The following is a 12365-nucleotide window of genomic DNA, read 5'->3' on the forward strand; positions in this document are numbered from 1 at the left end:
GAAGATTCACATCTCCGCTGTGCTAGTTTCCTACAGCTGCTGTAACAAATGATCACAAACCCAATGGTTTGATACAATACAAATGTATTATCTTACAATTCTGGGCAAAGTGTTGGTGAGGATGTGGAGAAATTATTATTCGGTCTAAAAAATAGAAGAAAATTCTGCTATTTGCCACAATGTGGATGATCCTGGAGGATGTTAGCTAAGTAAAATAAATGTCACAGAAGAGCAAATACTGTGTGATTCCCCTTATATGAAGTATCCAAATTAGTCAAACTCATAAAAGTGGAGAATATTTAATTTGCATTTAAGGATTCCATATGCTCTTGGACACCAGGTTAAATATTATATGCATGATTCTTAATGTGATAGGGCAATAAGTTTGTCACTTATCATTTATCATATTTATCATCTATAATACTGTTAGATAATCCATGGTTAGAAATATATTCCTTTATTTTGATATTCTATCCAAAAAAAATTTATAACAAAATTCTCCTAAGTGGCTCATTATGTTTTTGTTAATGCTAGGTCGTATTTTATGAATTAGTTTCTTGTAACTACTTTGCAATGAGTTACTGTGGAAGTGTGAAGTTTATAGAGGGACGGAGGCACTAATTTAGGGCATTGAGGAGGAATTCTGTTGAAATATAGAAGGGCATAATACTGTTCAAAAAGTGGCTAATATTTGAGTTGGAGAAAGAGGATTATCTAAATGGAAAAAAAAAGTATCAAAAATGCCAAGGTGAATAGATTCCAAAGATGATCTTTCTTTAATTGATAATTTTTCTTCGAGCATCCCTGGGGGAAGATGCTTACTGTAGTACTTTTGAGTATATCATTAATATGCCCCTTAAAACACACTTTAAAGGCCAGTGATACAGTGTTTAAAATTTTGGCATATGAAAAAGCTGTGGTGGTATGGAAGGGGGATGCATTTGGTTTAATGTTCATTGGCTTAATAATTAAGGGAATAGCTACAGAAACCCTTATAAAATCGTTTAGGTAATTCTCTTCAGTATGGCTTCTGACTATTTGCATTTTTTAGTATTATAGTTCTTCTTTAATGCCAAAGAAAATCTTTAGACTTCAGACTTGGCTTTCAGAAAACTAAACATTTTTGTTGATGTCATTAGGATAATAGACGATTTAGGAGGCCACTGTTAAATCTATTTACAAGTACACAGAGTTAAGATCATGGAGCACATATTAACAAAATTCACCTGGTGTTTATGTGAGTGTGTGTTTATAATAGCAGTTCTCACCTTAAGAAATGACTCTTTTTAAAAATTCATTTTGAAGTCCCTTGTTTGGGACCTAGGGCACATTTTTCCTTAGAACCAAATGTTCTATATAGTGGGTAAGTTTCCACTCTAGCTCTCAAAATTCTCTTTAACCCATGGCATTCCTGAATGCCCATGAATACTAATATCATTTTTAAAAGATTACTATGTACAATGCTGCTTTCTAGAAGAATCAGCTTGACTGCTAGTTGGGATTCTGGAGCATTCACTGCCCCCTGCCCCCATCTTCTGTAAGTCAGCAATGAGAGAAACTCTAGAAAGGAAACTAATTAATTAATTAATTAATTAACTGGAAGAAATTGCTGAGGGTGTTAAACACTACAGCAAAACATAGAGAAAGCAATTAAATAAAACTAGAAATAGAGTAGTTGTAAGAGATGGAAAATGAATTGAGACGCTTCTAGAAGAGATAGAGGAGAAGAAAAAATATTAGAAAATCAGAGAAGAAATATTTGAAGAGAGAATCTGAAAATCTTTATATGAAAGAACAAAATGCTAAGAGTTGCTAAAACAACTTTGAAGAATAAGGTAAAACTATAAAACAATAGTAAGTTATAAATGGTAGAATTATAAAACAACAGTAATCAATATAACATGGTTAGTATAGCAGGGTAGATAAAAAGGACAAGGGAATAGAACAAAGACTAAGAAACAGATCCAGCTAAATGTGGAAATTTGGTATAATAATATAATTGGCATTACATAAAGTAGAGAAATGATGCAATAAATTATATCGAGTAGTTATTCATATTGGAAAACATGGTTCTATTCTTTCCTAAAACCATGCACAAACAATAAATCTAAGGTATTATACATACTGCTAGTTGGTTTTGTGGATGAAAAAAGAGGTTCTATGGAAAGTAAACTCACAGGGTGATCTGGTCATAAACTCCTAACTGGCAGATCACACCCCAGGCACATAACTTCCTTATTAACAGGCTTGTCTTTGCCTTCAGCAAGCCTTGTCCTTTGTTTCTGTGCATCTAGATTAACACACTTTTGAAAAGACCCCTTTCAGACTCCTGAAGTACGCAAGACAGCACATAAATTTAACTACCCTTTAATCTAAGTCCATTCCTCCACCTACGTGTAATCTTACTTATCTTCCCTCCTTAGTGTCAAATGCAAAGAAATTGGAAACTGTTATTCTCCAAAGTTTTTACCTCAGTCTTTGTTCCAGTTATATTCTCTGGCTCAAATAAACTTTTATTAAAATTCTGCACAATTTTGATGTTCTTATGTCAACAGTTTATAAATTAATATGAGCTCACATTTGTTTGCAATATGAACCTGTATTAAATTTCAATTGCTCTGTAACAAATTACCACAAATTAAATAGATTAAAACAACACAAATTTATTTTCTCACAGTTCTAGAGGTCAGAAGTCTGAAATGAGTCTCTCTGGTTAAAATCAAGGTGTCAGCAGGGCTGGGTTCCTTTCTGGGGCCTCTAAGAAAGGGTGTATTTCCTTATTTTTCCTGTTTTCTGGAGGCAGTCTGTATTCCCTGGACCCTTCCTCCATCTTCAGATGAGAAACATTGAGCTGAGTCCTTTTCACACTGCCATCTCTCTGGTTGTTCCTCTCACCAGCTGGCCTCCCTCTTGCACTTATAAAGATTCTTGTGATGATCTTGGGCCTTCCCTGGATAATCCAGAATAATCTCTTTATCTCAAGGTCAGTTGATTAGCAACCTTAATTCCCCTTTGCGTGAAAACTAATATGTTCACACATTTTGGGGATTAGGACATGACCTTTTTGAGGGACTAGTATCCTACGTACCACAGGAGCTATCTAGTAAAGTTAAATTTGCTTATGTCTAATGACCTTGCAACTTTATTTCTAGGTATAGTTCCTTCAGAAAATACAGCACATGTTTAGGGGAATTTATATAAGATTCAGCATTGTTTAATAGTTTAAAAAATAGTAAATAGTAAATAATCTAAATGTCTAGCAGCAGGAAGAAGGATAAATTGTGTCCTATTGATACAATACAATGTTATACAATAGTTTACAATAATGAACTAGAAGCTGCAGGTGTCAACATGGGCATTTCTCAATAACAAAATGTAGGAAGCCATTTAGTCTATGGTACCATTTTTATAAGGTTTAGAAACCAGAAGACAACCATATTTTATTTCTGGACACACTGCCTGAGGTGTAAATAATCCTCACCTACACTACAATGTTTTTAGACTCACCTTTAGCCTTTCACTTCTGTGTTTACGCCCACTCCTGAACATATAACCTTCTTCTATAGCAGTGGTTAGGCAATGTGACACTGAGGCCACCCGCTTGTTCAGTCCCAAGCATTGAGCTGGTCCCTCAGAGCTGGGGTGTTCTGTGATACAATGAGGATCCAACGGTGTTTAGAGGGTCTTGCTCTCAAGGGACTTAGACTAATAGAGAAAGAGATGTAAACTAAGTGTAATGAAATGTAAGTATATACTCTAGGAAGGAAGTTATTTAAAACACATCTCTTAGGAAGTAGGAAATGATAACTTTTCCTCAGAGGTTGAAAGGGCAAATATATGAGGGTTAATGTACAAAGTACCTGGCTCAGAACAGGGTTTCAATGTTATGAGTTTACTATTTTATCTATATTCATATGTTTTTGACCATCATCATCCTTTGATACTGTGTGAATCAGAGTAAAGAAATAAAGGGAAGTAAAAGGGCATAAAAAGGATATTTAGAAGAGGAGAAAGTTGAAAGTGTATTAAATAATGGAAAACAAATAATGACAATTTTTATTTTTTACAACTTAATATTTCAAAAATAATAGTTTGTTGATTCCATACCATGTTTTTTATTTTATTGAAAATGTACAGTAGAGTTCCATCTAAGATGGAAGTGTAGGTAGAAACATTTTGCTTCCTCTCACAACCAAAAGAAGGATAACAACCAATTTAAAAACAATAAAAAATCAGAACTGCCAGAAAATCAAACTACATGGAACTCTGACAACCAAGAAGTTAAAAGAAACATTAATCCAGACCAGCAGAAGGAGTGGAGACAGGCAGCTGGGGACAGAGAAGACCAGTGGCAAGGCAGCGGGTGGACTGGGGCAGGAAAGGCAGAGGTTGGTGGAATGGAAAACTAAAGACTCAGAACCTCTAGCTGTAAAATACTATGGGGGTTGCGAAGGTGGGAGAAACTCCCAATCTCACAGGAGAGTTTGTTGGAGAGGCCCACGGGATTCTAGAAGGTACACAAACCCACCCACCTGGGAATCAGCACCTGAAAGGGCACAATCCACTTGTGAGAGTCAAGGGAAGTGATGGAAAGTGGGGCTGGAGCAGAGCAATGGAGTGGCATTGTTCCCTCTCTGACCCCTCCCCCACAGACAGTGCCACAAGGCAGCAAAGGGGGTTGCCCCACCCTGGAAAATACCTAAGGTTCCACACCTTACAACATAACAGGTGCACTGAGACAGAGAAATATGGTCCAAATGAAAGAACAGATCAAAACTCCAGAAAAAGAACTAAGCAATGAGGAGATAGACAACCTGTCAGATGTGGAGTTCAACACACTGGTAATCAGGATGCCCACAAAATTGATTGAGTTCAGTTGCAAAATGAAGGAAGAAATGAAGGCTATACAAAGTGAAATAAAGGAAAATATACAGTGAATCAACAGTGAAGGGAAGGAACAGGGACTCAAATCGATGGTTTGGAACAAAAGGAAGAAATAATCATCCAACTGGAACAGAATGAAGAAACAAGAATTCAAAAAAAAAAGAGGAAGAGCAAGAAATTGAAAACATATTTAAACAAATAATGAAGGAAAACTTCCCCAATCTGGTGAAGGAAATAGACTTCCAGGAAGTCCAGGAAGCCCAGGAAGTCCAGAGAGTTCCAAAGAATATTGGACCCAAGAAGGAACACACCAAAGCACATCGTAATTAAGTTACCCAAGATTAAAGACAAGGAGAGAATCTTAAAAGCAGCAAGAGGAAAGGAGGATGTTACCTGCAAAGGAGTTCCCATAAGACTGATTTCTCAAAAGAAAAGTTGTAGGCAACAAGGGGCTGGAAAGAAGTATCTTGAGTCATGAAAGGCAAGAACCTACATCTGAGATTACTCTATCCAGCAAAGCTATCATTTAGAATGGAAGGGCAGATAAAGTGTGTCCCAGATAAGGTCAAGTTAAAGGAGTTCATCATTGTCAAGCCCTTATTATATGAAATCTTAAAGGGACTTATCTAAGAAATAGAAGAAGATAAAAAACTATGAATGGCAAAATGACAAACTCACAACTATCAACAACTGAACCTAAAAAACAAAACAAAAACAAACTAGGCAAGCAACTAGAATAGGAACAGAATCACAGAAATGGAGATCACATGAAGGGTTATCACTGGGGAGGTGGAGGGGAAGAATGGCGGGGGGGGGAAGTACAGGGAATAAGAAGTATAATTGGTGGGCATAAAATAGACAGGGGGAGGTTAAGAATAGTATAGGCAGTAGAGAAGTCAAAGAACTTATATGTACAACCCATGAACATGAAGTAAGGTGGGGGTGATGCTGGAGGGTGGGGGTGTGCAGGGAGGAGGGGGGATAAAGGGGAGGAAAAAATTGGGACAACTATAATAGCATAATCAATAAAGTACACTTAAAAAAAGAAAATGTAAAGCAGTGGTTTTGTTTTGCTTTTCATTCTGACATGCACATTTCTTTCACATACAAAGTTTGATTTAACACCAATGAATATACAGAGAACCCAAAAATTTCATTGCAAGCTTAACACATTTCTTGGGATCTAACATTTAAAAACAATTGCCAGACACACAGTTTATCCTCTAAGAACTTATTTATGGGGATGAACTACTTTGGGAAGGTAAGTATAAGATGTAATAGGAGGAAGTTAAGGGAAATGACTACTACATACTGCAGAAACACACTGAAAGGTAAGTATGACCCAAAGAAAAAAACTCCATTGGAAAAAAATATATTGAAGACAGATTGTAAAACTAGTGCTCTGCTCCAAGGTCAACAACTTGAACAACCAAAAAAGTAAAAAAGACCTTGTCCAATCCTGGGGTCAGTGGGGGATTCCAGGAAAGAGTTGTGCATTAATGGAACTCCTGAGAGCAAAGAGTGGTACTATTCAAGGGGCATGTCTTGATCTGAAGACCAAATACTCTTGAGCCTGGCCCAGAGAGATTTGCTGTTGTGCTAGAAGCATGGGGCATGCCTGGCACGTGGACCAGCAACCTGCATGTCCAGCGTTCATTCACTCACCCCACTGAGGGTCGATGTTAGGTCTCTTACAACTCTTTGCTTGAAACTTGGATTTTCTTCTTCTCAAATCACAGGGAAAATTAATCTATATCTGTTATAGCTCCTGAAGCTGAAAGCAATGAAGGGTGACCACTTTCAGCCTTTGAGGAATCACCTTAACACAGGGATTCCATGACAGGGAAGGAGAGGAGGCTGCCAGTGATTTTCCTGAGGAGGCTTCCCCCCGGACCACCACTGAGTAGACCAGTCATCACAGGAAACAAGAACGAAATCCTCCAGAAAAATAAGTCAGAATCTCTCGTAAAAATGATGCTCGTACATAGGTATGTAAGTACGCCAAACACCCCCAGGAAAAAAATTTGAGGGCTCTTGGTGCCAGCTGCTAGAAGTTTGATACTAGATTGGAATGGAATGGTATCTTTGAGATTTTAGACAATTTTAGATGTCAGCACAAGGGGTTCAGGGCCCACTCCTGAGGATGCTGTTAAAACAAAACCAAAGTAACTACTTTGAGAGAACATGCACGTTCTAAGAGATCAAACATTTTATCTGGGTGAAGGGATGATATAATTCATGAAACTCAAGAACACAAGCAATCAACAATAACACCACAATGTCGAATATATTCAACTATCAAGGCAAGGCATTTTCCCACACAAAACATTATAATTTTCCCACTACTCCAAAGCAATCCAATAAATAACTTCACAGTGAAGGGCCCTGATGAGCATTGTGAATGACCACAAGTCCCCAAGCAGCTGCAATGGTGGAGGCACCAAAAGCGCCACCCCCTCCACAAGGTTGCCTGCAGTTGTCTTTTTCAAATGTGACCCGCTGGTGTTTCCAAGCTGCTTTACAGATTAGTCCCATCTGGTAAAGCCCAGCAGGGAATGAGCCAAAGAGTACAAGCCAAGAAGTGGTCAAAGCCAAAAAGTGGTCAGAGCCAAGGTTTCCTCATGACAACTCCCTCTTCTTCTGAGGGACTGGTGACCGCTGAGGCCTGGCTTGAAGTGCTTCAGTCATGTGTGCTTGGCAAATCTTCTGCGGCCATCTCGCCAGAAGAGCTCAGGAAGGCTGTCTCTGAAGCAATACTTTGCTATGGGATCCCTATAGGTGTTCTCAGGCTTCACGGTCTGGGATGAGGTCCTGCACTTAGCCAAACACAATTCAAAGCAATCTTCAACTGCCATGTAGAGGTTCTGGGATGCCACAGCTGCCAGGTTGGGGAGCTGCTCTAGAAGTTGCTTGTTGAGCTGCTGGCAGCAGGAAACGCAGTGCTCCTAAGCCTGCAGCAGCCGTTGGACAAGCAGCCATCACAGCACTACTGCTTGGTGCCCTGGACGTTGACCTTACAGCAGCAATCAGCAACAAATCCTCCCCCTCATAAACGTGTCCTAGCTCATCCCGTGATGAGGTGCTTCCCTTGAATGAAAGCACTGGTTGCTGGGCCGACTGCTATTGCTCAAGTTAAACTGCACTTTCCACAGAAAGGGCTGATCATGGTCTTGAACCTGGAGTAGATTCCATCTCTCACTGCCCTCTCCTCCTGCTTAAAGGTGCTGGTGAGGAAGTAGATGAGCGAGAGCCCAAAGACTATGGTGAGCATCCACCTCTTCCTCAGGAGCCTGTGCCACACAATGTCTGCGAGGTTCACCGTGCAGGCGCGGGCGCGGGGCACTGGCACTGCAGCCGGGGTGCTGGACCCAGAAACTCAGGGGCCAGGTGGCGTGGCCCCCACACAGCTGGCATGGCCCCTACACAGCCAGCAGCCACAAACCTCACGCCAGGCACCGGCCCCCTGAAGCAGTCATTTTCATCAGAAACATAATCATTTGATTTTCCTAGTGCTAAGTAAAGTAAGTAAAGTAAGATTTCTCAAATAATTTGCTTGAACTTGCATGCTAGTATTTGCCAGAACATATAGGCCTATAACTTATAATAAATATATTTATATAGTATGCTAAATAATTTTTTGAAACAAACCCTCTTTTCTGTTAGAGAACACATTGTTTTCTTTAATTAATTCTTTTTTTAATTTAATCTTTATTGTATATTTTCCATTACCATTGAGTCTTCCTATACTCACCTCCACCCCCAGCAATCACCACACTGTTGTCCATGTCCATGAGTCCTCTTTCATTTTTGCTCAATCTCTCCACCTCCTAACATCCCCCACCCCACTAGCTGTCATCTTGTTCTCCATCTCTGCATTTTGGATATTAAAACTTTATCAGGTATATTGGTGAATATAATCTTCCGTTCTGTGGGTTGTCTTATTTTGTTGATGATTTCCATTTCTGTGCAAAAACTTTTTAGTTTGAGGTGGTCCCATTTGTTTTTCTTTTGTTTCCTCTGCCTGGGGAGATATATCTGAGCAGTGTCCGAGATTGGTGCTCCCTTATCCGCAACTACCTGCCTTTCTCTTGTGGCTTTTAGGATTCTCTCTTTGCTTTAAGCCTTGGCATTTTAATTATGGTGTGTCTTGGTGTAGGCCTCTTTGAGTTCAACTTGCTTGGGACTCTCTGAGCTTCCTGGACTTGTGTGTCTTTTTCCTTCACCAGATTAGGGAAGTTTTCAGTCATTATTTCTTCAAATAGGTTCTTGATGCCTTGCTTGCTGTCTTTTCTTTCTGGTATGCACATGATGCAGATGCTGTTACGCTTCATGTTGTCCCAAAGGTTTCCTAAGCTCTCCTCAATTTTTTAAAAATTCTTTTTCTATTTTGCTGCTCTTCCTGGGTGTTTTCTACCTTTTCTTCAAAATCACAGATTTGATCCTCTGCTTCATCTAACCTACTCTTTATTCCTTCCAGTGTATTATTTATTTCAGATATTGTATTCTTTATTTCTGACTGGTCCTTTTTCAGTTTCTGTGTCTTTTTTCTGCTCTTGAGTATCCTCATAATCATTACTCTAAATTACCTGATAAATTGCTTGCCTCCATTTCATCTAGTTCTTCTGGAGAGTTCTCTTGCTCTTTCATTTGGGGTCTGTTTTTTTGGTCTTCCAATTTTGGTTGCTTCTTTGTATTTTCTGCCTTAAACTGATCAGTGATAGAGCTTCAAGCTGTAATCAGCAGCTGGGCTTAAACACCACAGGGTGGGACAGAGTAATTCCTGTGGCAGGGCTATTGCTTCCCCTCAGGCTGATGCCACTTGGAGAGGAGTGCTCTGCCTGAGAAAGAGAGCTTTGGCAGTATGTGGAATGACTCAGCACAGGGATCCTGGCAGCTGTTCCTTTAGTTCTCTCCCCAGAGCCACCAACCCCATACCCTCCTGAAGGGACTCCTATATTCCACTCTGCCCTTCCTCTGCCAGAGCCCAGGATAAGTGGCTGCAAATGAAATTTTGTGCATTGGCCCTTTAAGAGGCTCTCTGTATCTCCAGTCATAGCTCCATGGCAGACAGAAACCCTGCTGCTTTTCACAGCTGGGTGTTATCTGGGCTCTTTTCCAGCTCTGGTGCTGTATGCTGGGGATCCCATTTTGTTGTGTAGACTCCACACATCTCAGGGGGAACATCCTGGTTGCTGAAATATCCCTCTGGAACTTCGGTCTCTGACTGTGGGAGCCCAGCCCGCCCTCTTGCACGTTCTCTGCACTTCCCACCAGTCTCATAGTCACATAGTTTTTTCTTCTGTGTCCTTGGTTATAAGGTTTCTCTCCAGTTAGTGTTCAGGATGATTTTTCTACAATTTAGTGGTAATTCCAGACTGGTCCTGGGAGGTTAGTGTAATTTCTACTTACTCCTCTGCCATCTTGGATAAGGTTAAAAGAAAAAAGGTTAGATAAGTTGTCATCATAATCATTGCTCATTTTTATTTACTGAGTTTTTGAGGCCTATTCAATTATCTGCAGAACATGTTTAATTCTGTTACACAGTCAATCATGATTCCCCAAATGACAATTAAAGTTATTTTGGCTCATATTATTTTTGTCATAGAAAACCACTTTTATTTGCCCCCAGGATAAAAATATTTTATATGTAATGTATTTTTCTCCTTTTCTTTTTGATCTTCAATGGCTCCAACTGCTTGTTCTCTTGGGAAGACAAATTTGTTCTCTAAGGGGGAACAGGTCACTTGCTTTGAGCTAATAATTTTCACTTAATTGCAAAACTATTACTACCTGGTTTTCCATCCTGGATATTTTTTCATATTTTCTGTTGTTATATAAAGTCTTATAACCATGAGATTTTTAGAATTAATTTCTGATGACAAAGCTTCTTAAAAGGGTATTTCGCTCTTTTCTCAAATGGAATCTTACCAAGCTAGTAGTTTGCTTCTAGAATTTCTTGTGTAGTTCTATTATGTATGGCATCAAAATGATATTTCATTAACAAACAGGAGGAGGACTTTAATCGTTTTCTAATAAAATGTTCCTTTAAATTCAATTTAATAGTACTCCTGTGTTTTCTATAAGGCTTCATTTTTCCTTCAGCCAGCAGTGCCCTACTTAATGAGGGCAGTTATAGACCCAACCAGTAACACAGCAGGAAGATGTTGCTCCTTCTGGGAGAGCAGGGGCTAGGAAAGCCCCACGGTGCTGCTGTAGGTGGTACGAAAGGAACAGAAGCACGCTACTGACAGAGTTCAGAAGGCACACCATGCAGACTGCCCACTCATCTATGACATAAGATCCCACCTCCTCCAAGCTAATTTATAACAGCCAGTAGAAATTATCCTTTTGAGAATTTTGTTTTGTATTAAAATGATGAAACATATTTAGAATTCTAAAATCCAAAATAATGAAATATGTTTAGATTTCAAAGGAGTTCCTTAAATGTCAGTCCATTTGCAACTATTTATCCTTAAATGCAGAAAGTTCAACACATAACTTCAAATAAATGAAGATTACAGCCCTGAATGGTATGGCTCAGTAGATTGAGCGCTGGCCTGCTATCTGAAAGGTCATGGGTTTGATTCCCAGTCAGGGCACATGCCTGGGCTGCGGGCCAGGTCCAAAGTTGGGGGCATGAGAGAGGCAACCAATTGATGTTTCTCTCATATATTGTTTGTCTCACACACTGATGTTTCTGTCCCTCTCTCCCTCCTTTCCTCTCTCTCTAAAATAAATAAATATATAAATAAATAAAATAAATAAACTGTTCCTGCCTTTCAAAAAGCCTTAAAAAATACAAATGAAGATTACATGATGCATTTTTGACAATGTTGGATAAATTGACCCAGCGAGATCAGCTCAGTGACAGTCTGAATGAAGTAAGAAGTTTAGTAGAATTATATTTACAAAGTCATTAATTTGCAAAACTGTTTTCTTATCTTTATTAAAATGTCCTAACTAGTTTTCTGGTGTGTGTGTGTGTGTTTAGAAAATAATACAGCATAATGGTTAAGGTAGAAATTCTAGGGTCAGCCCTGGTTTTATTTCTACATATTAGTTCCATGGCCTTGTTCCTGACTCTTAAGGTCTGTAAGCCATAATATTCTCACTTTTAAATGAGGGCAATAACATTGTATATAAAGAGCTTGGCCAATGCTTGCCAAATTACAAGGACACAATCAATGTTACATTATGTGACAGTCATGTGTATTTGAAAATGGGTAGCAAACCATAAAGTACTATATAATTTTCATGAGAAATGTATAGATTTCTTGCACAGGGCTGAGATGGGGGAATTGTCAACCAAATATTGTTTGATTTGCCAGTGGCTCAGTAAGTAGAAGAAAAGCTTAGTTCTGGTAATGAAATTAAAGGTATAGAATATTAAAGCTGAATTCAATACAATTTGTTTTGTTTGTTTTTCACCTAAAAGCACAAGAGTGAACAATCAAGAATCAATGTTATGAAAATGTATTAAG

The 12365-nt window shown here is 38.9% G+C and overlaps 1 pseudogene; it reads right to left on the bottom strand.

Annotated features, from left to right (window-relative positions):
* Nucleotides 1-7568: 7568 nt before the first annotated feature.
* LOC112310080 (SREBP regulating gene protein pseudogene) lies at nucleotides 7569-8669 on the bottom strand (annotated as a pseudogene).
* Between the last annotated feature and the right edge of the window lie 3696 nt (nucleotides 8670-12365).

The sequence above is a fragment of the Desmodus rotundus genome, chromosome 2 (genome assembly GCF_022682495.2).
Source record: "Desmodus rotundus isolate HL8 chromosome 2, HLdesRot8A.1, whole genome shotgun sequence".
NCBI classification, from domain to species: Eukaryota; Metazoa; Chordata; class Mammalia; order Chiroptera; family Phyllostomidae; genus Desmodus; species Desmodus rotundus.